Here is a 24,420-nt window from a genome sequence, read left to right on the forward strand (position 1 = left end):
ACATCTGTAATCTTGTCCACATCGGAGAGAAGACGGGCCTGTAGTAGATCTTGAACTCCGCCCTGACTGGGCTGAGTGCCAATGATTTTACAGATAACCGAAGTGGCCTGCAAGCGCTCCACTTCGGCCATCAAGCTCGCTTGCTCTTCTGGCGAAAGAGCAAGTCGAAGGGTCAGCTCCGCGGTGTCGGACGAGGGGGCTTCTGTGGAGTCCCTCTGAGGTGGAGCAGAGGCCGCCATTCTGTGTCTACTGCTGAGAGGATAGGGTCGTTGGTGGCGAGGCGAATGCCAGCAAGCTGAAAAAACAGCCTACATGCTCGAAGAAGGCGTAAAAGGGGTGGAAAAAAGGGGGCGGGGGGTGTAATAGGGCTGAGGCCAGGGGGCGGGAGGTTGAAGTGGGGGAATGGTGGGTAGGCTGCAGGTAGCGCGAGGAGGGAGTGCGGGGTGGGTGTGCAGGCCCAAGGCAGCGCGAGGGCGTGGTGGACAGCTCAGGGCAGCGCAAGGTAGTGCAAGGGAGGGGGGAGAGATGGGGCGGGGCTGGCAGGTTCAGGGCAGCGCGAAGGGAAGCAGGGAGGTGGGCAACGATGGTGAGCGTGTGAGAGCAGCAGCGGCGAGCCGTTTGGCCAGGTGTTGTTTCTCCTCGGAATATATTATATGTTTTGCATGGCAATTTAATATAAACTCAAGCAAGCGTGCCAAGACACCCCTAGCAACAACACCGAAGAGTAGTAAGGTAAAGTACTCGGTTGGATAAGACCCTTTTCTAAGAGGTCTTTTACTCGGTTCATAATCTCTTCATTCTGGGCTCGGCTCACACGGTAAGGAGGCCGGTTCGGTGATGTGCTTCCAAGTATCAAATCAATAGTATAATCCTAAGGACGAGAGCTGGTGGCAACTCGCCTGGCAGGCCCTCAGAAAAGCAATCTGCATGAGTGTGGAGAAAATCTTGGCGTTCTTTATCAAGTTCAGAGATATTTGTCCTATGATCATCATTCAACTCTTTCAAAAAGATTGAGTAAAGAAACAAACTGGATTTCATTAATTTTGAAACGGCCGAAGCCGATACAATAGAGACAGACTCGCCCTTAACACTAGTTTTGTAAAAAATTAGTCACTTTTGTGCCTTTTTGAGACTTTGTAAAGAAAATCTCAACACTATGTTATTTATCTAAATAGAAAATGGTTTCAGGGAATTATGACCAACATTCAATATGAGTTGATAAAAAATAGTGAAGAGCTAAATGAAGGTCTAAAGGTACAATGGTTTGGCCCTTTTCAGTAGTTAATGTCGCTTTCTTCGCCCGATAATTGACCATGGCGTTGTCCTTATGGTACCAAGGGACTCCGAGGTGGACATCACAACCTTCCAAGGGCATTATGTAGAAGTCCTCGTGCCCCAAATACCCTGACATTGCAACCAAAGTTTGCCAATGACAGGTGTAATGGCCACGTCCCTGTCGGGTGCTGCTACAACTGTCTCTGCTTGTGGTCCCATCCGATCGAGAGTAATCTCAAGCCGCGCCGCCAATTCAGGTGAAATGAAGTTGGCCTTGGCTCCTCCATCAAAGAAAATCAAGGCTTCTTGATCTTTCACTTTGCCCCAAGCTCGGCAAAGTTCTATACTTCCATCAATCGTGCTTGGGTCAATACCCATGCAATCTGGAACCAATCTTGCTTTCATCTTGCCTTTTCTTCTACGTTCCTCATTCGCTTTCGAACTCTGTGGCCTTTCTTCATCTTGTTCTTTCTGTGTCTTTTTAGGGCACTTTGCAGAGATGTGCCCATGTTCCCCGCATCCAAAACACTTCCCCTCTTTGATGTAGTTGGCCCTCTCCCGAAGAGTGAGCCAGGATCGTGAATCCTTATCTTTCTTTTCTTGGGGGCTCTTCTTCTTTCTACTTTCATTATTAGAAGTCTGTTCGGTTTTCTGAGTCATGATCTCATCTGTGGGGTAAGTCGGACTGCCTGAATGTATGGCCAAACCCCGTTTCGCATGACCCATCAGTTCTTGAATAGAATCTGACTTTTACTCTAAGCAGTGATCTCGGATCTCCGTAGGAAGTCCACAGCAAAACCGCTCAATCTGTTCTTTAAACGAGATCTTCTTAAGTGAAGAGGCTGGTAGAAAAGAGCTCCATAATCTCTTGCAATATGTGCCCAAAGAATCTCTCTTGGTCATCCGAAGATAATTCCAAGCAGTTCTTATATCTCGTTCATACTCCCGAGTCAGCCAAGAAGAAATAAAAAGCCTTTTAAATTTCAGCCATTTAACTGGCGCTTTCTTGTTCAATAGAAGGGTGACCACCATGTTCGAGCATTTCCCTTGAAAAAAGAGGTAGCCCTCCAAACCTTGGAGTGCTCTGAGTAATACCCTCCAAAGAAAGCTATATCTAACTGCTGTATGAAGGCCAAAGTCCTCGAAGCATCTCTGAATCCAGAAAAAGTGTCAAACTTAATTGACTGTCCATCTCTCTCAATTCTCAAACTTTCTTGCTTGTATCTTCGAGGAAGTCATACTGGTTGGCTGTATGGAAATGCTTCTTCTTTGTGTAAAATCTGTGATCGTCGGAGTGAACTATCTGAAGACGAGTCCTCTGAAGAACTGGGCGAAACTGGGCGAAACTTAGGCTTCTTTGCCTTTTTCTTGCCCTTTCCGAAACTTTGATTTTTGCTTGCTTTTTCCCTTTCCTGTCTTCTTCGCTCGAGTCAGAAGAGCTAGAAGAACCGTCAGAAGAAGAAGAAGAAGAAGAAGTAGATACTTCTTCAAATCGCACGTGCTTCTTTTGCTTTCTTGCTGAGGCAAAAGTAGATTGATCATTGACGACCCAAATAACCCGGGAAGTCAGTTCCTTTCTTCTGCTTTTTGTCGTGCTTTTTGGGTTTCTTGTTTGCGTTAAAAAGCTGAGTAATCCGTGTAGCAACCACCTCTTCCAATTCTTGCTCTGTAAACATCCTCAAAGTAGGAGGTTTCTTGAGTGCAGGTTTGAGGGGTGGTTTTATGGCCGTCTGTCACTGGGTGTGCACTTCGTCGAAGGACTTCTGAGTCCAAAATTTTGCAAATTTCGGATCCTTCGCAAGGTTGATCATCATCTTTGTCGCGTCGTCAACCAATTGTCGATGTTGTATCTCTTCAATCTCCGCGTGAGTAGACTGAGGTGGGCCGTACTCTTCGTGAGAATCTTCTTCATGATCTCTTCCCGCATCCCCAGATGCAGACGGAGTCAATTGTTCTTTGTTGAAATCCATAACTGTCGTGAGAAAGGATCGGATTTTCCGGTAGAAGAGAAATCGGCCGCGCTCCGATACCACTATAACAAACTTGGACACTCCAAGTCAAGATTCTACCGCAACACAACAGAGATTCACTTCAAAACAATTCACAATTCACAATTAATTCGACACAGCGTGGCGGAGTTCCGTGCCTAGAGATATTGGCCCCAAAGACTGGCGCCCCTTTAGGTTATTCTTTTTGTATTAATTTGAGTTCAAAGTACAAGAGAGTGGGAGGGTTCTCACTCTCAGACTCTACATCCAGATACTCTTAGTAGTGAGGGCCTTGCCCACTTATTTATAAGTTACAAGGGATGCCCAAAAGCAGAGCCCCAAAAGCTTCTCTTCTAAAAGCTTGTAAAAAATAAAGCAATGTTTCAAAAGCTTTCAATTTAGCCAACGTAAGAAATAGCCAGCGCAAAAGCAGGAATTCCGTCGTACAACTTGACCACGTCAGCAGTGCAACGTGAATTCCGGAAATCTACCACGTCAGCCTATTGCGTTTTTTGGGCCTGTAGCCTGCTGAGTGTGTGCGGGTATGCCACGCCACTGGTTTGTGAGGCAGCCAGGATGTTCAAAATTTGACACAACGAGTGAATCCTCCGCACGTACAAGGGACACACATTAGTCACCTCGTCTTGCATCCAGAGTTGGTTCCCGCCTCACAATCGGATGCATCTTCATCTTCCCAATGTCCAGTTTGCTACAAGAATTTTGATGGAGGGAGTGGATTCTATACATTGGCTTGTGGTCATTATTGTCACCTCGTGTGTTTAATTCGTTTAATGCAAAATAGTAGCCGATGCTCAATCTGCTTACAAGATATTCCGCAAGGAATATATTATATGTTTTTCATGGCAATCGAATATGAACTCAAGCAAGCGTGCCAAGACACCCTAGCACAATTAGAAATCTATCTGGTAACGAAGATGCAAGTTCTGAGCATAACAATTGAGATTGACAGATTATGTATAACTGCTACTATGAAGCATTGTATATGATCAAAACACCTTGAATACAAGCTCTTTCATAATTATTTTTGACACTATCTTCATTTTACGCTCAAGCTATATTGAATTTGTGAAGTTGTTATCTTGTTCTGAGTTTGAGTGTTGTGGGTCTTTTTGTAGTTCAACTTCCACATCTATTATCAGATTCTCTTCTATTTCGTCTATAGTGCATTGAGATACACCGACATTGAACTCTTCTTCTTCTTTGTTTTGACAATCATACACCCAGAGTGGCATTTCCTCCTCGAAGACAGTCTGATGCAATATCTTTTCGTTGAAAAATATATACACTAATTTTTCTGCTCTGTCTGCTAATAATTTGTTGCGAATAGTGCTATGAATATACTTGTACATACAACAATTTCTCTTCGAACTTGAGTTTGTTGCACATTGCACTAATACTTTCATTGTAAGGGGACGTAAGGTCGAGTAATATTCTCTACCCTTCATCATTCATCACTTTCATGCAGTTGCTCTTTGGCCATTGATTGTACAAAATTATTCACAAAAGGATCTTCTTTTAGTTTATATCCACTCATTTCTTTGATACAATCAATTCGGCCCTGAACATTGGAGTAGAATGTGTTGACCACGTTATAGAAATCACTAATCACCTCTGTATTGGACATCAGATCTAAATTTCAATACTCCGGATCGAGCATGTAAGCCACACTCTAGAGTGGACTATGAGCGCTCTTCCATCTTGCATGAAAATATTTGGCCAAAATTCTTCGTTTGATAGAGAATGGTAGACGCCACTTCTTCTCTACTATAGACTTTTTTAGCTCCTCAGGATTTTCAAGACTTTGTTGGACTGACCATCATGTTATTGACACTTTGTCTATATTTCACGCCTTCTGATTAAGGTTGCGAATCGCGAACATAACGGGCATCATTACATGGTATGTATCCATTATACTCCTCCACCCAGCAGCTTTGTTTATGGACCCACGTAGACATGTAATTTTCTCTTTCACTTTTTCTTTCTGCTCAAGCTGTCATTCGTCAAAGACCGTGCAATTGAAAGTGTTAACTTATTATGGAGAAGTGGTTTAAAAGAGCGAGCAAAACCGAGTTTCAGCAGGAAGTTTCAACATCAGTGACATGTGCGTTCTGTACAAATCGAGCACTCTTTGTCGTATCAAGATAAATTTTACAACTTGTCGTTTTGTGTCAATTATTTTGGCAAACCATGTGGTTTCTTTACTAGTGTACCGATCCTTCAGCACTATGTTTAAGCTGTGTATATTACAACTATTGACGAAAATGTGTGAAAAACACTTTTTTATTAATTTGCTAGCATTTTTACAGTTCTTTGTATTGTCCATGACTACATGAATGACATGTTCAGCTCCAATTTCTTTAATCACATTAATCAAGACCTCATAAATGTATTTGCCACTTTTAATTGCACCAAAACTGTCAAATCGCTTTTATGAACGTTTCTCTCCTTGGACAAACCAGCATAACATTGACATCAGTGGCCTTCTTTGAACATTAAACTAACCATCTCTCACAATTGTGTATCCTGAAAGCGAAATATTATCAATTATTATGTTGGAAACATGCTCTTTGACTTTGATGTATTATTTGCCTAAGAGATCATTTCGTATCATATGATACGAAGGGGTTGAAAATCCTCAGCCAAACTCACCGATTTTCTTCCAGCGGTCTTTCAATGATTGCTGTTTACTATGACTAGAGTACTTTCAGTGAAAAAAATCGCTTTGGCGAGTGCGGTTTGTGCTTTTTCTGAAGACTGCATTCGAAAGCTTTGATACAATGATTTTTGATGGATTTGCCGAAGTCCATCTTCATTGTGACGCCTAAAAGGAACGCTGCTTGACATTTCCTCTCCTTGCGTAGGTTGTTCTGCAGGGTTAGTTGGTGTCACCACAGGATCAACAGAGTTAATATTTGGCTCTGATTGCTCTTGATTTGCATCCATAACTTTGTCTCCTTTTTTGGGGAGCTCTTCTCTCAAACGCTTTGCAATTGCAGGTGCATGAAGATGTTCACATTTCTTATAATTCTTTTTAATTTTATCCAAAAAATTCCCTAATACATGGTGCACCGTTTTGTAGCGAAGAAAAATTTACATTGCCACTCTATATATCGATCGCATATATTGTGAGCATAATCAAACTCTTTCCTAGTGGTTTTTTTATTCTTTACCTTCTTCGTACCATTTGTGTCGACATTTTGTTCCATTGCTTTCAATTTAATACTGAAGGCATAAGAACTAGATGTTCAGTTTCAAAAACATTTTTCTTCTTTCAATATATATTAAAAAAACATTCACCAAGAAAGTAATCAAATCTGCACAATATGAAATTTGCAATGCACTCTAGTTAATCCACATATCGATCACATATGTTGTGAGCAAACACACACATTGCAATGCACTCTCTACACAACATTATGAATACAACAATGCTATGAATTTTTCAATGCAATTATAAATATGATGATTATTTATATATTTTCTTCGATTTGTAAACAATAAGACACATCTATTTTCAAATGTTACAAAGAATAATTAACTTTACATTGAAACGATGATAATAATTTGCAAAACACACACGAAAGCAATAATAACTATGATTGATCATGTCATGCACTAATAATTTTCATAATACATAATGCACTCCTTTATAAGCCAATGCATAAAATAAGGCAATGAAATCTTCAATACAATTATACAATTGAGGACTACTTGTAAACAATCAAAGATTGTAGCTCCCTTATGCATCCAATTCAATATATATATAAGTTTTTCACTTAATTAAGGATTATAGCTCTCATATTGTGCAATGACAATGTATATCTACTCAAATCCATGATGGTGGACAATGCAAGACTTCAAAAATCTTTGTATACCTAGTACATTAGTACAGGGCATCCAATCCTTGACTATCGATTCGTCATTTACATATGCTCATCTTCTAAAACCAACTTCGGCCCTTTTATGGACCAGTTGCTTCGTCGCAATGCGCATGACTCGAAATTCTTAATTGTTTTGGTTTCATACCTTTATTTCGATGAAGGATTTAAATATTTTTAGAAGTGATTACCGAATTAAGAATTACGTTCGGCTAAAAAAAAATGACCTGTGACTCTGTAACCTTAGGCCAATTCACAAGGAGATGACTGTATCCAGCGCTTAGATACACTCTCCATGGATTTGCCTAGTCAAAGTGCCAAGGTTAGAAGAGGTTTTACTTTATATAATTACGTCCGCCGGGCTTTTTTATTTTCCAGACGGGCTTGTCGAGCAAACATACTTTACTCGACAGGTCCGTCGGGAAGAAAAATAAGACCGGTGGGTCCGTAGGGAAAATGATCAAACCTGGCGAGCTTTAGTGTGTCGCAGCCATAGTCTACCGATGAGCAAAGGAAATCCTCCCTCAATCTGTGGGAGACGAACCACAACAAAATCCAAGCTAAGGGTGAAGTCTTGTACTTGAAGAGGCACCTTGTCCACTATGTCCACTGGGTAGATTGTTCTTTGGTATATAATTTCAAATGGACAATTAAAATCAACAAAATCAAACAATTTATACATTTTGTATATGAAATACTCTTCACAGCTGCGTTACCGACCAAGTATTTCATATACTTAATACTTAAAAAATTAACCGTACATGCACATACAAATTATACGACGTTCGTACGGTCGGGTTAACGACCTGAACACCACATTTATGCAAAAAACAGATGCTTCTAACAAACGACACTCTATTAGCCGTGTAACCGGCCGAGTGCCGCCTGAATCTAAGGAAAAACAATACCTTGTATATGAACATCATATAGTCGCGTTACCTACCGATGTCCATATGTTTTTTGGGAAAGGGGAAGGGAAGTTGACTTACCATAAGGATACTAGATTCGTTGCGTTACCGACGTAGTACCCAGACAGTAAGCCAATACTTACCACAAGGACACCATCTTCTCCGCGTCACTGAGGTGATGCCTCCGTGATAAGCACTGTTCCGTAGAACAGTTTACACACACACTCCCATTGTGTGGTAAGGTACCTTATTACTGCCGCGCAATACGACAAAAGGCACGCTACCACACAACGCATACACACACACATGTCATGTGACACACCCTATGTGTCCGTGGACAAGCTACAGTATGACCAGGGTTCAGTTCAGTCAAGTCAGTCTAGAATAAGAAGTGATCTGGCACTTTGTGAGTCTGTTCACAGACCGTGCATGTCCAGACACTTAGATTAGATGCATATCCTTTGGTTGCACACAGCATGACTATCAGATTCCAGTCAGATCCCATCAGTAGCATTTTTACAATGCATAGGCCTATTTTTCCTATTTTTGACATTTTTCACTTATTATTTTTAAGTGACTTTTGTTGGAAAGTAGGTAGGGCAAATTGAGTAAGTTTGTATATAAGCAAACCTAGTCTAGCACTAATTGACAGAAGAGGCATCCGGAGCTCAACAAGCAACTTCTCAGCAGGAACCCCCTTGGTGGTTCCCCTCCAAGCAAGACTTCCCCTAGCCTAGCGTTTCTTCATCAACCTCAAGCCTTGGCGTTTCCATCAGCAAGCTTCACCGTAGGAGACCCAACAGGCCTAGCGTTTTTGCATCTGCAAGAAGGTCTAGCGTTTTGCACCCAGATCAGCCAACATTTTTGCATCTACAGCAGCCTGTCGACAGCAGAAGACAGATCAGTCCTGGCATTAGCAATTTGCACCAGCAGATCAGCAGCGTTTTTGCAGATCAAGACAAATCAGCCCTAGCGTTTTTGCATCAGCCTGACTCCTCAGCGTTTTTGCAGATCTTCGCGACGGAATCATCCCTAGAACCAACGTTTTCAGTTTTCAGCCTTTAGACACCGCAGATCAAGTCCCGAACCTTGCAGATCTCACCTTCCCGCAGCAGATCCTCCCCCTGCGGTCAGATCCAGCGAAGTTTATAGTTTCAGCCCGGAAAACGCAGTTTTCAGCATTTGCGCTTTCAGTGCGTCGTGGTCGCATCGTCGCCATCGACATCGTCATCGACATAGAGTCGGAATTCAGCAGATAAAGATTTGCAGATTTCAGCCCTTAGAGTTTTCAGATTTCAGCCCGTCTCGTCGTCGTCCTTATCGTCGTCGACATCGTCGGCAAGTCCAAGCATTGTAGAGGTTTGTGCAATCATAAGTAGACCGCTCTCGCCATAGAGAGTGGGGCCTTCGGAGGAGGGTTTTACGTCTCTGGTGTTGTATTCTCTTCTCTCTCTATCTCTCAGTCTCATGTACCTTCATTCACAGTGTTCATCCACTTTTGTTTGTGTCCATTGCACTCTCACTAAAGGAACGGAAGGCTCTCCCTTCCGTAAGTAAAAGAAATCTTGAGCACAATTCGGAGCACTCATCTTGAGCAAAGTTCAAACATTCATTCCGCTGCACCTAACATTGGTATCAGAGCTTTGGCAGTGTTCTGTATCACTCAAGGAAAGAACCACAAGAACCACATATTTTTTTTGCTCGTTGCGGTCGCACGAACCCAAGTTCACTTGTGCGTGTCGATTTTTAATCGTGTTTTTGAAGAGTGACAGGATACCCAAGAAAGAAGGGCTTGTCCAGCCTCCCCTTGTGCCTCTTTTCACTCATTGAGAGCAGACCATGCACTTAGCGGCCGGCCAATCAACGTGAGGTGGGAAAAAGCAACCTTGGTGTGAGCACAAGGCTGCCAAGGGGTGCGCCCGCGGAAAAGAGCAGAACTCGGTGAAGAGAAGATCCTTCTCTAACATAGATTGCAAGTGAAAGAAGAACCGCAAGAACTCAAGAACCCCAAGAACCAAGACCCTCAAGAACCCAAGTTCCTCTTGAACTTAAGAACCCAAGACCACAAGAACCCACAAGAACCCAAGACTTCAGTGGATGGTCATCACTCGAAGCGGAATGGATACTTCGCTTGGAGGTGATGAGCATGAGAGAGTCGAAGAATTTTCCCCACCAGGAGGTTTTCCCGACCCTCCTCCTTCCACCTCTACGCCAAAGATTGCACCAGATCCTATGACACTTTTTGACAAGAGGATGATGGACAAGAAGTTAGACCGAAAAGCAAAAATAGAGCGTGAACACGAAGAAAAGATGGTAGCCATAGAGCGTCAATACACAGAAAGAGTGGCAACCATACATCGCGAGAACAAGCAAGACAAGCAGAATATGACCGCGCGACCAAAGCACGACAAGAGAAGAGCGACCAACACATGAAAGAATTCTTGTGACTCTTTTCTCAAGTTCAGGCAAAGATGCAAGAGATTCGGGAAAAGGAGACTCTCTCAGTCTCTTCTTCTCCAAAGCAAGACGCACATGATTTGCATGATGATGATGATGATCTGGATGATAATGATGAGCATGATGATTTGCATGATCAAGATGTGATTGCTCACAAGCATGATGATTTGCATGATCAAGATGTGATTTCTCACAAGCATGATGATTTGCATGAAGATGATGTGATTGTTTACAAGCATGATGTGTTAATTGATGCTTTTTCTAGTGAAGCTAACCTCGTTGCAGATTCGATCAATCACGAAGAATCGATCTTGGCTCTCGAGCCTAGGTCCAAAGAACCCCTTCAGGAAGAACCGATCTAGGCTCTCGAGCTTAGGTCCAAAGAGCCCTCTCAGGAAGAACCGATCTATGCTCTTGAGCTTAGGTCCAAAGAACCCTTACAGGAAGTACTATGTGTTCGTATGATTAGTCAGCATGCATTGTTCGAGTGTTTCATTCGTGATCGTTTCTTGTATTTTAGTCAGCGTCTTTATGTGATCCCTTTTCCTAGGCATGACATATTGTACGTTGAGCACGTTTCACTCATGAATGAGCACGGATGTATGCGGATTATTCATGAAAAGTTGAAAAGTATGCATTCAAGGAAGTCACGTTTCATGTTTCTTTCTTGGCACGACATAGTTGTAGACAGAGCACATGAAAGTATGAGCACCAAGCATGGGCATTTCTGTTGTGAATTGCCACAGCTAATTGATTTAGATCACCAAGACAAGATTCGATCTCATTGTTTGCGTGTGTGTGGTGAACGGTTTGGCACTCCGTCTCTTTGTTCATCTACATTGCATGCACAGTCTTTGAGGAAGACAAATTTTCTCCTCTCACTTTACATGGAATGGGTATGTTCATGTTTTTGTGTTGGAAGTGGGTTCAGGAATTTTTAGCCATGGAGATTCTTGAAGAAGAAAGAAGCATGACTCTAGACGAAGTTGAAGAATTGAAGGAGACTCAGAAGACTTTGTGTCGCTTTCGGCGCGGCCCAAAGAAGCAAGCATTGCAGACCTTTATGAAGTTTAAGTATTGCACGACCCACACATCAGAGTGAGCCGACGAAGAGTCCCTTCCAGGATTCCGGATGCTATTGGCAATCTCCCTCGATGCCATAGAGTTCGGTACTAGTACCTCACTTTGAAAAGGAGGGGATGTCACGTGACACATCCAACCCCACGGACAAAAGCTACAGCATGACCAGGGTTCAGTCAAGTCAGTCTAGAATAAGAAGTGATCTGGCACTTTTGTGAGTCTGTTCACAGACCGTGCATGTCCAGACACTTAGATTAGATGCATATCCTCTGGTTGCACACAGCATGACCATCAGATTCAAGTCAGATCCCATCAGTAGCATTTTTACAATGCATAGGCCTATTTTTCCTATTTTTGACATTTTTCACTTATTATTTTTAAGTGACTTTTGTTGGAAAGTAGGTAGGGCAAAGTTGTATATAAGCAAACCTAGACTAGCACTAATTGGCAAAAGAGGTAGCAGGAGCCCAAGGTCAACAGGCAACTTCTCAGTAAGAACCCCCTTGGTGGTTTCCCCTCGCGTTTCTTCATCAACCTCAAGCCTTGGTGTTTCCATTAGCAAGCTTCACGGCAGGAGACCCAACAAGCCTAGCGTTTTTGCATCTGCAAGAAGGTCTAGCATTTTGCACCCAGATCAGCCAGCATTTTTGCATCTGCAGCAGCCTGGCGACAACAGAAGACAGATCAGTCCTAGCGTTAGCAGTTTGCACCAGCAGATCAGCAACGTTTTTGCAGATCAAGACAAATCAGCCCTAGCGTTTTTGCATCAGCCCGACTCTTCGCGACGGAATCATCCCTAGAACCAGCGTTTTCAGTTTTCAGCCTTTAGACACCACAGATCAAGTCCCGAACTTCGCAGATCTCACCTTCTCGTAGCAGATCCTCCCCCTGCAGTCAGATCCAACAAAGTTTATAGTTTCAGCCCGGAAAACGTAGTTTTCATCATCTACGTTTTCAGCGCGTCGTCGTCGCATCGCCATCGACATCGTCATCGACATAGAGTCAGAATTCAGCAGATAAAGATTTGCAGATTTCAGCCCTTAGAGTTTTCAGATTTCAGTCCGTCTCTTCGTCGTCCTTATCGTCGTCGACATCGTCGGCAAGTCCAAGCATTGTAGAGGTTTGTGCAATCATAAGTAGACCGCTCTCGCCATAGAGAGTGGGGCCTTCGGAGGAGGGTTTTACAACGTCTCTGGTGTCGTATTCTCTTCTCTCTCTATCTCTCAGTCTCATGTACCTTCATTCACAGTGTTCATCTACTTTTGTTTGTGTCCATTGCACTCTCTCACTAAAGGAACGGAAGGCTCTCCCTTCCGTAAGTAAAAGGAACCTTGAGCACAGTTCGGAGCACTCATCTTGAGCAAAGTTCAAACATTCATTCCGCTGCACCTAACACAACACATACCCGGATCGTGTGGTCAGGTACTCTGCTGTTGCTGCGTGTTGCGACGCCGAGCACGCTCCCACACGACCCCATCTCTCCCTCTCTCCTCTCTCCTCACGACGTACCTGCAAAGGTGGTCTCTCTCTCTCTCTCTCTCTCTCTCTCTCTCTCTCTCTCTCTCTCTCTCTCTCTCTCTCTCTCTCAGAAGATGAAAGCAAGAAGAAATAACACCCAGCGGGCCCGATCGGGCCCACATATATATAATTATGCGAGCCCGCCGGGCTTTTCAGTATTCTCGACGGACCCATAGGGAAAATGAAAAATCCCGGCGGGCCTGCCGAGAATACTAAAAAGCCCGGTGGGAATTTAGTGGGTTTGCAGGTCGCCCTTAACCGGATTCTGTGTGATTATGTTTAGTGTAATCATGTAAATATGTCAATAAGACCTTGTGATCACACAAAATTTGTTGTAATTACCTAAATATTAAATTCCTGGTTGCACTTGACAGGACCCTTTTGGCAGGGGGCATTTGCTTTGATAATGTCCATATTCCCCGCATCTGTAGCACAAAATGGGCGTAGAAGCTTTGAAAGGATGAGGGAGCATGCTCATGATAAAATCTTTGAGAGGGAAAAGTGCTCTGCATACCTTACATAGGAGGGGCTGTCAGCGAAGGGGGCACGTGGTTTGGATGGCCATAGAGGGAAACCATGTTGGATGCAGGTGGTGGCCCTTGTTGAAGAGTAGGACCAAGACTTTATTGTATTTGTCGCAATCCCTTGAGGTAGTAGTAATCCTTGTCCTCATGTCTAGACTTTTCACAGAAGTGACAATAAACTCGAAGGGGACATTCATGTAGAGGGTGCCCTGGAGAGGGGCATGAGGTACACCAAACCATAGCCTTAGTCTCTTGCTAAGACCTGAGCTCTTCTAGCTCGCGCTTGATCTGTTCCAAAGCCTTGTGGTGTGGAGGCTTCTCCTGTTTAAGAGAGAAGGACCTCTCCTCTTGAAGAGCTCACTGTAACTTGAGGGCTTCTAGTTCTTTGCGTAAACAAGTCAAGGAGTCCGATGGATGGTCCTCATGTCTAGACTTTCCACAGAAGTGACAGTAAACTCGAAGGGGACATTCATGTGGAGGGTGCCTTGGAGAGCGGCATGAGGTACACCAAACCATAGCCTTAGTCTCCTGCTGAGACCTGAGCTCTTCTAGCTCGTGCTTGATCTGTTCCAAAGCCTCGTGGTGTGGAGGCTTCTCCTGTTTAAGAGAGAAGGACCTCTCCTCTTGAAGAGCTCACTGTAACTTTAGGGCTTCTAGTTCTCTGCGTAAACAAGTCAAGGAGTCCGATGGACTTTCCAAGAGTACAGAGGCAGTCTCTACCTGAGGAGAGTCGGTAACAACTTCCTTGCTCCCTCTATCCTAGTAGCAACAGCGACAAACTCCTCCAAAGTGGCTTCAGGTCGGAGACTCTCTCTGAGTTTTTGCTGAGAAGTCTTAGGAAGAGCCTTCTCTACCCACTTCTTGACCATAAATTTTCCTGGTTGTTGAGGAAGCTTGGCGACTAGAGACTTTTGTTCTGGTCATGAGTTCTGTAAAAGTCTTATTGGGTTGGAGCATCAAGTTGGCCAACTCATCCAGAACCTTCTCTTGGAAGTCCTCAGGTTTGAAAGCTTCACAAAACTGATTTCATAGTGTGGCCCAAGTCTTAAAGTGGTTTTCTGCAAATTGACTGTACCATTTATCTTCTAAGCCGTCCAAGGTTGATGGGAAGAGTACTAGTAGGCGTCTTCTCTGTTGAGACCACGACCCGTGCAGAGGGATACAAATCTCCTAGCATGGTCATTTCCATCCTCTGTGGAAAGACCTCGGAAACCCGGAAACCCGGAAACCCGGAAACTTGATGTTTACTTTAGCTAGAACACTTGTCAGCTCCTCCATAGCTATCTGCTATTGAGCGTGTTGTTCAAGAGGTTGCTGTAACTCACTGAGTGAGAGCTGTACTGGGGGAGGTGACTTGGGAGGGAGGAGCTGGTTGAGGGAGTAGAGGTAGCCGCGTAGGAAGTAGGGGTAACGGGGCTGGTGGACTTTTATTGGGCACAAAGGGTTGACGCTTCCGATGATAGTACTTCAGAGGACTCATTAGTGGACTTTGTCGCTCTGTTGACTGCCTGGTATGTGTCATGCAGTAAGCAGAAGCCTACACAAGCTTTGGGTACCAGATCTTTAACTTACGCAACACTGGTCCAGACTCCACTAGACCAGGGCGAGTGACCAGCTACCTGGCTAGACCTAGACGAGAGAGAATTGGACCAGGACTAGAGACTACATATTGGTCCAGGACTAAGCTGGTTGAGGAAAGCAGGACGTGACCAAGCTGAATTTGGACCACACTAATCGAGACCAGCAGACTAGCACAAGTGAGAGCTTAAACCAGCTAGCTCCTTTGACGAAGTGAGACTTAAATTGAGGTTCCATAGGGCGTGCCAAAAATGAGAGCACTTGTAGTGGGGATAATGTGTCGTGCTCTCTACAACGGGTGCTTCTCAGTGCAATGTGCGTGAAATCTCACTCCAATAGAATGAATACACATAAGACAATGAATAACAGAGCAAACATCACAGTGACTCAACAATAGAACGTGAACAACATGGGAATAGACTAACTCAAAGAAACCAATACAGACTCTGGCATGGCAGCACACTTAGCTCCAGCCCAGAACTCACGGGTATAATGGGGTGCAAGGCTCAAAATGCGCAGGGATGGTGCAATCGTGCTGTGCATGAACTTGATGCTAGACTCAAGACGAATGACCATATCAAGTGGATGATGATGATAGTGAGTGTGTACTACGACTAGCACCAACCACACATGTATCTCCTAAAGAGCCACCAACGACTGACAGATATCCCAATCCAGCTAAGCCTACCTCCAAACTGAGGTGGTGGTGATGTGGCCATGGTGTCCATTGGACCACCATCCGTAACACTTGCCACGTGTCACTGGCCAAGTGAAAGTCCGTCCAGTGTGTAACTCCTGATCGACCAAACGTGACCAACTGAAACTAATTGCCTGTTCTGCGTCAGTGACACTGTAGCCCTGCTTACAAGGACCACCATAAGACAAGCCAGGGAATTCTAGAGCAATCGAAGAGCGCATAAGAAAAGGAAAGATGAAAGCCGGACTAGTACCAGACTTTGTGAGGACCGACCCAGATGGACGAAAGTATCGAACTTTGCAAAGCATGGGGCAAAGTGCCAGACCAAGAAGCCCTTATCTTATTTGATGGAGAAGCCGAGGCCAACTTCATTTCAACCGAATTGGTGGCTTGACTTCAATTACGCTCGAGAAAATGGAGCCATTGGCCGAGGTTGTTCTAGAGGCACCCGGACGGGATGTTGCTATTACAGCTGTCATTGGCAAACTACGTTCGCATTGTCAGGGGTATTTATGGCACGAGGACTTTTACATCATGCCTTTGGAAGGGTGTGACGTCCTCTGAGGAATCCCTTGGTTCCCAAGAACAGTGGCGTGGTCGCAAGTTTGTACAACAGTTTGACATCGCCTTCTCTGGACGTTGGTTCACGGAACACTCCAAGGTGCGAAGGGCAGTATCGCTTGAAAGGAATTGCACAATGGTCTACTCGGTTGTTATGCAAAGCATCTGCGACGTGGGTAAAATTCAAGAATATTTCACGTCGAACTTGGAAATCGGACAAATATGAATATGATGTCATCACGGCTTGGCATCATTTGAGAATGACTAAGAAAGATACATTGGATGACTAATGCGAGAGGTTTTGGGATACTTATTTGCCAGTGTCTTCGTTTTGGAAGATTACTTTGAGGGACCAGATTGAGCGGTTTTGCTGTTGTTTGCCAAAAGAGATTCGAGAGTATTGTCTAGACAAGAAGTCTGACTCTATCTAGATACTTATGGGACATGCTAAGCAAGGATTTGAAATGCATGCCGGCTCATTGACTTATCCTACGAACAAGATTGTATCTAACTCACCACGACAAGAATCTTCGAATGAAGAAAATGAATCAAGGGAATCGGATGATAGCTCATCACAAGACTTCAGAGCAGTAAGAGAATCAGATGGTACCGCATCTGAGAGTTTCGACGAACTAAGAGAACCATATGCAAGTTCATCAGAGGATTTGCGAGAAGAACAAGGATCAGATGATAGCGGTTCCGGCGATTGAGTTGATGTGCCAACGGATAGGGGAGGCTAGCGAAGTTACCCAGAGGTCCCAGGGCATAAGGAAACAAAGGAAAGGGAATCAATTGGTAGATCAGAGAATTCCCCAGATCCAGATTGAGGTGCCAAGGATAGGGAGGCCAGCAGGGCTACCAACAGCTCAAAGGACACGAGAACTGATTGTGCTGACGTGGCAGCGTGTACGGATTTTTGTGATTTACGTTGGCTGATTTTCAACGCCAGCTTTTGGGCTAGTTGCTTTTGAGTTTCAAGCTTTTCATGTAAATAGCTTTTCGAAGGCTCTGGCACGCTTCAGTGAGAAGGTACAAAGCGCGAGTACCGGCATTGTACTGAGTTCAAGTAATATAAAGAAATACTAAAAGGGGCGCCAAGATTTGGAGCCAAAACTCTCTGGGGTGGAATTTCACCACTCCGTGTCGCGTGCGCTCTCTCTTTTAGTTTTAGTTGTTATTGAAGTGCTAAAAGTCTGTTCAATCTGTTCTTCTCTATTGGCATGTGGTGCCCGTCTTGTGACAGTGGTATGAGAGCATCAAGCGTGTGCTTTTCTCAAAGCGTACCGGTCCTATCAAAGAGCAGACATGGCACAGTAGGGCACAACTTTGGAAATTGTTAGAATCTTCGTGCTCCGACCCCGGACTTATTAGCCTCTCCCACTCTTCATCGCGCATTGGGTGCGCTCCCGTCTTCATCGCTCTGTCTTACAGGGCATAAGCCAAAAAGATCACTTGCAAGAGAAGGATCCAAGATTTGTTTCTAGTTGCTGTTTTTCTCAGATGCAGTGTCACGAAATGGTGGAAGTCTATAGCTACAAAGCCACACACTCCAAGGACTTGGCAAACGAAATGGTGGAAGTCTATAGCTACAAAGCCACACACTCCAAGGACTTGGCAAGCTTTCAAGAATTTTTTTGCTCGAACTTATATGGTTTCTGACATCTTTCTTCGGAGTGCAACTTTTGGCAGAGTGGGGTATTTTGAAATGCTTGCCATGAAAACCCTAGCAGATTATAACTTGAAATTTCTTAGCATCTCTCAATATGTCTCTTCTCGAGCTGATAACCTTGGAGGTCCGATGTGATTGCTATGACTTGGGACTACCATCACCGCCACAGGAACACTGTCCGTCCAAGAGCTGATGGACCATGCAGTTGTCGGCTACGACCTTATGGAAGGAACCTAATCCTAATTTTGGTGCAGGTTTCAAGATGAAAAGTCAGTCGACTTTTTGAGCTCGGCTGATGTCGAGATTGCTTTTAAAGTTTGAATTCTGTTTCAGAACTTGTTTGGTGATCCTGTTTGAAATTTGTTTGAAATGGATGGTATCTGTTTTGAACGTGTCTTAGTGGTGATTTGAAATGTTTGACACTGGTTTTAATACTGGTTTCAATGATTGGTGATTTTATTCCCGGGTGGAGTAGTGAGAAATATTGTTTTGGTAACCTCGGAACGACGTAGACGGGATGTCTGGGAGCGTTTCGTTGTACGCTTCAAAGCCTTGGAACGATGCAGACGAGATGTCTAGGGAGCGTTTGGTTGTATGCTTGAAAACTTCGGAACGACGCAGACGAGATGTCTGGTTGTATGCTAGAAAACCTCTGAATGATGTAGACGGGATGTTTGGGGAGCGTTTGGTTGTATGCTTGAACCTCCAAGCAATGCAGACTGCGGTCTGGTGAGCGTTTGGTTGTACAGTCCTTTTAGCTCATGGCTTGGACCTTTTTAGGTTATCTGTGGGGGGAGTGACGAGATAGTCATTGAGTAGCTTCATACCGCAGAGCGTTTGTCTCGGGGCAGGCTACAATGTCACTTTCACAGGACACACAGTTAGTATAGTTGGTCTGGTCTGGTTCACACTGGATGGACTCTCTCGGCTGGGCAGTGAGACGTGGCAGGGATACGGACGGTTGTCTATTGGACATCGTGGCTAGGTCACCACCACCACTCAGTTTGGAGATGGACTTAGATGACTGACATTTATGAGCCGTTGGTGGCTCTTTATGGTGGCACATGTGAGTAGTAGCTGTTGGGTCAGGATTATCATCTTCTTCATATATGGTCTAGCGTCGTCGTCTAGGGTAGTGAGGCTATACATAGCACGTCTGCACTATCCTTGCACATTTGAGCCTCGACACCTCCATTGTACCTGTGAGTTTTGGGCTGGAGCTAAGTGTGCTGTCATGCCAGAGTCTATATCGGTTCTTTGAGGTAGTCGAGTCCATATGTTCTGGTCTGCTGCTGTGTCTCTGTGTTGAATAGCAGTTATCTATTGTTTTCTTTGTTTTCCTTCTGTTTTGAGTGAGATGTCACTCACATTGCACTGAGGAGCACCCACTGTAGAGAGCACGACACACTATCCGCGCTACATGTGCTCTCATTTTTGGCACGCCCGATGGGACCTCAACTGAAGTCTCACTCTCTGTTGAGGTACAAATCGAGGAGCTAGCTGGGTTTTACCTAGCCTCGCCTACTTCGCCTGGCTAGTGAAGCCTGCTAGTCTGATCCAGTTTCACCCTAGACAGCTTACTCTAGCTGACTTGGTCTCTCGCCCTGCTGGCTTGGTTCTCTCTCGCCTTGGTCCAACCAAGCTCTCGTCTTGGTCTAGTCCTTCCTCGTCCCTGGTCCAGTCTTCCTCGTCTCTGGTCTAGCCAGGTGGTCTAGTCACTTGCCTCGGTCTAGTAGAGTCTAGACCTGTGTTCAGCCAGTTAAAAGTCTTCTTGCCCAAAGCTTGGCTGGGTTTGTGGTCACTGCATGACACATACAAGGCGGTCATTAGAGCGTCAAAGCGCACTACTGAGTCCTCTGAAGTATTACAACAGAAGACGTCAACCCTTGGTACCTAGTAGAAGTCCAAACCTCATCACCAATACCTCCATATACGGCATCATCCATTCCTCCATCCGGTTCTACATCTTCCAGGCCACCTTCCCTAGTAAAGCTCTCACCCATTTTGTTACAGCAAGCTATTGAGCAACAAGCTCCTGAGCAAGAGGCCATGGAGGCATTGACCAGTGTTTTGGCCAAGGTAAACATCAAGTTTCCTACTTTCAAGGGACTCTCTCAAAAGATGCAGACGACCATGCGAGGAGGTTTGTATCTCTCTGTAGAGATCGTGGTCTTAATAGAGAAGATACTTATTCGGTACTCTTTCCATCTACCTTGGATGGCTTAGCAAACAAGTGGTACAGTCAGTTTGCAGAGAACCATTTTGCAACTTGGGCAGCTTTAAGACAACAGTTCTGTGTAGCATTCAGGCCAGGTGACTTCTAGGAAAAGGTTTTGGATGAGTTAGCCAACATGGTGCTCGAACCAGAGGAGACTTTTGCAGAACTCATGACTAAAACCAAGTCTCTGGTTGCCAAGCTTCCTCAGCAACCAGGGGAATTTATGTTCAAGAAGTGGGTAGAGAAGCTCTTCCAAAGACGTCTCAGCAGAAACTACGCGAAAGTCTTCGACCTGATGCATCTCTGGAGGAGTTTATAGCGACCGCTACCAGGATAGAAAGAGCAAGGAGGCTATTCAAGGACCCCCTTCAGGTGGAGACTGCCTCAACACTCACAGAAAATCCCTGTGATCCGTTAACTTCTTTTTGCAGGGAACTGGAAGCCCTAAAGTTATAGCGAGCTCTTCAAGAGGAGAGGTCCTTCTCTCTTAGGCAGGAGAAGCCTCCACATCACGAGGCATTGGAACAGATCAAGCGCGAGCTAGAAGAGCTCAAGTCTCAGTAGGAGACTAAGGCTATGGTTTGATGTAGCTCATGCCGCTCTCCAGGGCACCCTCCACATGAATGCCCCCTTCGGGTTTACTGCCACTTTTATGAAAAGTCTGGACATGAGGACAAGGACAGCTACTACCTCAATGGATTGCGACAAATACAGAAAAGTCTTGGTCCTACTCTTCAACAAGGGCCAACACCTGCATCCAACATGGTTTCTCCTTGTGGCCATTCACACCATATGCCACCTTTGCTAACAGCCCCTCCTATGCAAGGTATGCAAAGTACTTTTCCATCTCAGAGCTTTTATTATACCCATGCTCCCTCATCACCTCAAAACTTCTATGCCTACACCTCCAACTCCAACTCCATGCATCAGGAGCAAGGACCACCTCGCCCCCTTCTACCCACGTGGTTACCCCTCAAAATAAGTTGTAGTTGGTAGAGGAGCCATCGGGTGTCCTCACTCGGGCCCAGAGAGCCAAGCCGCGAGTCTCACAACAGTGGATATCCTGCCTTCAGCTGTTGACAAGCCAATGAAGCCATCCCCTAGTGCCAAGAAAGAATCCAAATCTTTGCTCTCCGATATTGATGAAGCTTTCTTGGAAGCAATTCGGATCTACAGAAGATCAAGTAACCAGAGAAACCACTAGTAGAACAAGAAAAGCTTACAGCAGAGACAATCTTGAAGAACACTTTTCAACAAGTGTCCCTCTATGACATGCTACGACTAGATGCGAGTTTTCGAAATGACACCCTTGCTGTTATTCAGTCACTTTACCTCGGAGCAAGTCCTAGTGGCGGGCACCTCCCAGTGCAACCATCCGAGTCCTATATGATATCCCATCACGCTGCCCCTCTCACGGATTATAGAAGCCCTCGTCTCACCGTGTCCATCTTGGGGCATCAATTTTTAGGAATAATTGTGGATGGTGGATCTGGCATCAATATGATGCCTGAGTTCACTATGATGGCTTTAGGCCTGCAGCCTACTCAACTTGCCCCCTTCACAGTACCATTGGCCAACCAGAGGACAATATACCCTATGGGCATAGTGGAAAAGGTGCCTCTGCAGGTACAAGATTTCACTTTTAGTTTGGATTTTGTTGTGATTTGCTTCCATAGGTAGAGGGCGGGTTTCCCTTGCTCATCGGTAGACCATGGCTGCGACACACTAAAGCACTTCATGATTGGGGAAACGATGCCATGTGGATACATACTCGTGGCTCCCTGATGCAACCCATTCGCCTAGAAGGAGGCACGGATCCCGTCGTGCAACATAGTTCTTTGTCCCTAGCAACCAGCCTTGAATTGGAACAGCTTGCTCCACTTGACGGGTCAGAAGATGACGATCTATTGGAGTGGTTGGACGCTACCAAATCTATGCCTTGTTATGGAGTCTCTATTCACTCTTTGCCTGAAGGTACACCCTCTTCCAATGTTTCCACAGTAACTAAACTTAATAGGCCACCTGAGCCAGCACAAAGGTTGAAGGTCATAGAAGCTACTCCCCGTGCGCCCTTGGTGGTAGCCTTTGGATCTTGTGAGCCTATGAAGAATCATAGAAGCGGAAAGAAACAGAAGTTCAACAACCTTCAACATCAGCTTCATCGGTGCCTGCTTCTCCGACCAGAACAAAGCTCTCCTCTGTGTCTAGCGAACTCCCTTAACAGAGCTTCCTCAAGACGAGATACAACCAAAAAGATGTTGATTTCAAGCTGGATAAATTCCCTGCTCATGCTCATGATATCTCTCTGCTCCATGTCATTCCAACCTCTTCACCTACAAGAACCCACGACCTTTGGAGTGCCATCTCGAGCCTCACCTCTCACTACCTCTCTCTCCCTCCCTACCCTCGTCCCTAGTTGCCCCTCACCAGCCCTCTCCCCCTACTCATCTTCCCCCCCCCCCCCCCCCCCCCTACCCACCCCATCCCTTTGCCCTCGCCCTTCCCCACTCCCTCACCCTCTCGCTCCTACCCATCCCCTCCCTTGCCCTTGCCCCTACCCTTTCCCCCCTCGCCCCTAGTCCCCCTACCCACCCCTCGCCCCTACCCACACCACCTACCCACCCCTCGCTCCCCCTACTCACCCCTCGCCCCTACCCACACCCCCTACCACCCCTCGGCCCTATACTGCCCTCGCCCCTACCTCCTACTCACCCCTACCCACCCCTCCCTTGCCCTCGCCCCTACCCACCCCCTTCCACCCCTCGCCCCTATCTAGCCCCCCCTGGCCCCTACCCACCCAATCTCCCCCTCTCACTCCTATCTAGCCTCCCTAGCCCCCTCGCCCCTATCTAGCCCTATCCACCCCTTCCCCTCTAGAAAAAAATGCAGAAAAAAGAAAGCATCTGTACACCTCATGCTGTACACTCTGCTCTGCCAGGCTGCTAGCTTTTGGAGTTTCTGAAGCAGGTCTTTTGGTGTTTTAACTGTTTGAACATGCTACCCTTTTTCTCTGTTCATCCCAGAAAGTTATTTTTTTTGAATCAGAAACCGCAACGAGTTGAGTGCATGGTTGAATTCACCAGTTTTCTCTAGCAGCTCTGCTTTGCGAAGAAAGTCTCCTGGTAGTTCAGCTAATTTAGCTGCTTGAAGATAATGCTTTGCAGCGTCTTCAATGTCTATGAACTCAAGGAGGCAGTCTCTTTCTCTTAAGAATGTGCGTTTCCATTCAATGTCCGAGAAAGCATCAACAAACTTCATCATGAGGCCCATTTTATGTTGATGATAAAACACTTCAGCACACTCTATAAGGAGATGGCCAGCGACACAAAGGGGAGAGCAAGTTTTTTGTAATCCAATCACAGCAGACGAGCAAGATGAAGAGCCTTTTGGCTGTTTCCTTTTGGCTTTCAAGCATTCACCTGGTTGCCATTCCGTTGCTGTTAATGCTTTTCCTTCTGCCATCACGAAGGAGCTTAACCGTATTTGCGGTGTTACTCCATCTTATGGTCATCCCTCTTTTCGAGAAGAGTGTTGTGCAGAAAGTATTACAAGGTTCATCTGCAAGCATGGACCATGTCATTTTCCTCTCACTATGGTTATGGAGGATAAAGATGCGCTGGATCCAAACCGAGCATATCTCTTTGCTGTGGAGCCTCAATCTGTGTTGCCAATTGGGATTCTTGGACTATGCAATCATACTGGGCTCCTACCTATTCAAAGGCTTAAAGCATTTGCAAGCAGTGCATTGTTTTTAACTCCACTTTTCAGGCATGTAAGGTCATGGTTGGGCTTAGCACCTGCTTCACGAAAGATGTACGGATGCGGTACCTAGTGGTTTTCTTTCACAGTTTTTAAGTATTCCTCTCACCGAGCGGTGAGCTGTCTTCTGGCGGGCAACCTGTAGAGCAGGCTACAGTGTCACTTTCACAAGACACACAATTAGTACAATTGGTCTCGTCTGGTTCACACTGGACGGACTCTCTAGGCTGGGTAATGCAATGACACGTGGCAGGGATACGGACGGTGGTCTATTGGACATCGTGGCCAA

General features: G+C 45.3%; 1 protein-coding gene and 1 pseudogene across 8 annotated transcripts in view; both read left to right on the plus strand.

The window, feature by feature from the left end:
- The window catches only part of LOC147443106 (uncharacterized), a 50,636-nt gene that overhangs the window by 11,110 nt on the left and 15,106 nt on the right, over positions 1–24,420 (plus strand). The window lies entirely within an intron of this gene.
- On the plus strand, positions 403–24,224 carry LOC147443107 (diacylglycerol O-acyltransferase 2D-like; annotated as a pseudogene).

The sequence above is a fragment of the Adiantum capillus-veneris genome, chromosome 14 (genome assembly GCF_014529385.1).
Source record: "Adiantum capillus-veneris isolate H3 chromosome 14, ASM1452938v2, whole genome shotgun sequence".
NCBI classification, from domain to species: domain Eukaryota; kingdom Viridiplantae; phylum Streptophyta; class Polypodiopsida; order Polypodiales; family Pteridaceae; genus Adiantum; species Adiantum capillus-veneris.